Below are 4,092 nucleotides of genomic sequence, written 5' to 3'. Positions count from 1 at the left end.
TCCTATTCAAAAGCACTTTTTAGAGTTATTATGTAAGCTCTCTAATTTCTAAAACATTGTATTGCTTTTCATTTGTGTTTTTATCTCCACAGAACTGGATCCTGACATTTTCTTAAAGGCTCCAGCTTACCTTTATTTTTCATACATGTTTTGAAGCTGGTTCTCTGAGGCTTCATGTCCAAATTCATAATGATGTGATCAGATTTACACCCAGAATCCTAAATACAAGCTCACTAGTTTTACATTGACCAGACAATTTTTGCAGCATTTCTGCCTTTGCACATGTAAGAACACTTAATTATTTACAGTCATGAGATATGTAGTTCATAGGCTCACCACATGGGTTGTCTCTTTTTGTCTGTGCGGGTCTTAGGGCTATGTGTTTACAGAGCTAGCTCATTGGGGAGCATAGTATTGCTCAATGTGTAACTCTTAAATAGGTAATACATGTACATGCATAGATAAATTATTATCTTTTACTGCATAGATAAATGATTTCTGAAACATAATTATGGCTAATTCTTATACATCTGAATTTTATGACATGGAAGGTAATGGCTATTTTAAACAAGTGCTCTGAGAGGATTTTTTAAAATTTGAATTACTCTTCTGCTTTTTTAGAAGGGATCAAAGCAACCTTTTTGCATTTAATTGTGGGCACGAGCATAATCATAAACATGTAAGGATTACATTCATGATGCATGTAGCTCAGTAATAGTGAGAAATTAACATTCAGGACTTCTACATTAAAAAAAAATGTTCTCCATTCATATGTCTTTTTAACATTTCTTTTTGTTTTTCTATTGACCATAAGTTAATTTAAGGAGTAAAAATTGAGGTATGATCTAAACAGCTTATTCAACTACTAAAAAAACAATTTACAAGTTTTCTCATTGAAATGAGACATGTCCACCCTATTTTGCAGTTATAAATAGGTTAACTAATTGGGGTAAGTACATGTTTATAACTGTCATCAATATTTGTGACATATTTCCATACATTTCTTCTTCAAGCTCTGTTAGCCCTAAAATAATGTATGCCACAATAGTACTCAAATAAAGAAATCAACCTTTGTTATATTGTCTGAATATTTTGTTTTCATTCCAGTTTGTTGTGAGATTCAAAGTAATTATGAACATGACTTTCTTGTTTAGTAATTATTTGACAGCAAGAAACAGAGCCCATCAGTACTGGCTTTTAAACCTTAAGGAAATTTAAATGGGAAGACAGACGCATGGGCATGAGCTTTAGAGATCTCAAAAGAGGAAGCACAATTGTGGTTTAGAACAAAAAAAAACTTCACGTTCAGGAGGAATCAAGCAGTTCTCACTCAGGTGGCTTGTTTTTCTTAGGTGCTCTTTCCCACTGCCACATTTGCTTCACTCTCCAATCATTCACAACAAATGATGTTCTTTGCTTTACCTAGTCCAACATCACCTCTTACTCTCCATTTTAAATCATCATCGCTGCTCAAACTCCAAAGATTTGTGACTTTTTTTTTAAAAAACATTTATTTATTTGTTCATACAGAACTGGGGTACAGGCCAGAGGCTCAGGGGCAGCGAGAGGCTTCACCAGAGACAGAGTGGGGAGCAGAACAGGCAGATCAACGAAGTACACTGCTGAGGGGAACAGTGGGCGGGTCAGGAGAGGTCTGCCACACCATATGATCACCTTCCGGGCAGGCGGGAATCGAACTCAATGCCGAAGTGGCTTTAGCTGTGAGTGCAGTGCTTTAACCCGTTGCACCACCAGGGAGGGCCAGATTTGCGACTTTTAAGAAACTTTTTATTTTAAGATAGTTGTAGATTCACATGCAGGTTTAAGAAAGAGATGCTATGTACCCTTTATTCAATTTTCTCCGATGCTATCACCCTGCAAGGCAATGCTACAGTGTTCTTATCTTGCAACATAATAGAGCAAAGTGATAATCAAGATACTGGCTTTGACACAGTCCAAACACACACTGCTTTCCTTCCCAAAGACCCTGTGTTGCCCTTCTATAGCCACACTGGCTTCCTCTTTTTCCCACTTCCTCCTTAGACCCTGGCACCAACTAATCTGTGCTCCATTATAATGTTGTTTCAAGAAAGGTGTACAAAATGAATAATGGAATCACTGCCTTTTGGATTTGGCTTTTTACTGAGGGTTACATCCAGGGTTTTGTGTGCTACTTTTGTTTTTGGTAGTCTGAAGTGTGGATATACCACAGTGTAGCCATTTACCTGTGGAAGCAACTACTGTTTCCAGTATTTCACTGTTACACATAAAGTGAGTATAAACATGTTTCTGGAATAACTGACATTAATACAACTTCTGGGTTGTAAAGTGATTACATGTTTAGTTTTAAAAATTGCCAAATAATTGTGTACAGTAGCTGTGCAGTTTATATCCATGTTAACAAGGTGTAAGTGTCTCTGTATCCTCACCAGAATTCACTGCCATTTCAGCCATTCCACAGGTAAGTAGTCTTATTTCATTGTAGTTTTAGTTTCTAGGTTTCCCAATATTTTCAGTGTTTATTTATAATCTCTTTAGTGAATGGTCTGTTCATACATTCTGGGTTGAATTGTAAAATAGTTTTAATGAGTTTTGAGTTCTTTTTTTTTTTCAGTTTAGATAACATTTGTTTATAACATATGTATCAGATGTACGCCATTACATTTTGATATGTTGTATGGGATCTTTCTAACATTGCATTATATCACCAGTGACAGTCCTTCATATAAACTACATTCTGGTCTTTTATTAGCAATATGGTAACTATACCTGAAATAGGGATGAGGTACCCGATAGCTCTAAAACATAATGTTGCAAACTATTGTTAGCTTGATAAAAACCAATTTTTAATTAAAAAAATAATAGCTATGAGGCAATATCTCAGCATTTTGTTACAGGGCAACCCAGATTGCCCTGAGACTTGTTGCTTGAGACTTAAAAGATACATAATTTGGATGTTGGTACCTTATCAGATTTGTAGTTTGAGACTATTTTAATCTACTCTGTAAATTGTCTTTTAATTTATTCATTGTTTCCGTCTTTAATGTAATCCTACTTTTTTTTTTAAAGATTTATTTATTTATGCATATAGTACTGGGGTATAGGCCAGAGGAGCAGGGGCAGTGAGAGGATTCACCAGAGACAGAGCGGGAAGCAGAACAGGCAAATGGATGAAGTACACTGCTAAGGGGAGCAGCGGGTGGGTCAGGAGAGGTCTGCTGTGCCATGTGGGTCACCTCTGGGGCAGGGATCATACTCAAGCCGAAGCAGCTGAGGCCAGCTTCAGAGTGCTGCACTTTAACCTGTGCCACCAAGGAGCGTCTCTCCCATGTTTTCTTCTACAAGTTTTGTTTCTAAGTCTTACAATTAAATCTTTGATCCATTAAATTAATTTCTATGAATGGTATAAGGTAGTTGTCCAGTTTTAATCTTTTGTATGTGGATATTTGGTTCACTTAGCACCATTTATTGAGTGGCGGACCTTACCCATTACTTATTCACGGAAACCCTATCAAAAATTATTTGACCATGTATGGGAGAGTTATGTCTTCATTCTCTTCTTTTCCATTGTTCTGTGCCTGTTTTCATGCCACACCCACTCTGTGTTAATTGCTATAATTTTGGAATATAGTTTGAAATCAGGTATTGTGAATCTTCTAACTTCTTCCTTCATGGGATTATTTTGGCTCTTTGATGACTTCCGTGTTGTCAGATTTTAGCATAATTTTTTTTATTTCTATGAAAACTGCCATTGAAATTTGGTAAATACACATTGCATTTGTAGATTATTTTGGATAGTGTGGACATTCACAATACTAATTCTTCCTATCTTAGATGAGTTACCCTTCCTTTTACTGTGTTTCTTTAATTTCTTTCATCAATGACTTTCAGATTTCTTTTACAGAAAATCCTTGAATAATGTCAGTGTGTTCAATGTAAACTGGTTGTAACACTGATTAAAAAAAAAAAAAGAATCCTGGTGAACTTGAACAAAATGAAGCTCAAGGATTTGGTTTTGTTATATGTAATTTTGCTTAATGACACTTTTTAAGAACCTATTGACAAGTAAGAACATAGTGTATAGGGCTTCTA

Source organism: Condylura cristata, unplaced genomic scaffold, assembly GCF_000260355.1.
Source record: "Condylura cristata isolate star-nosed mole 26May11 unplaced genomic scaffold, ConCri1.0 scaffold00010, whole genome shotgun sequence".
Classification (NCBI taxonomy): Eukaryota; Metazoa; Chordata; class Mammalia; order Eulipotyphla; family Talpidae; genus Condylura; species Condylura cristata.
The sequence above is the reverse complement of the archived record's forward strand: the minus strand, read 5'-3'. Positions refer to the sequence as shown.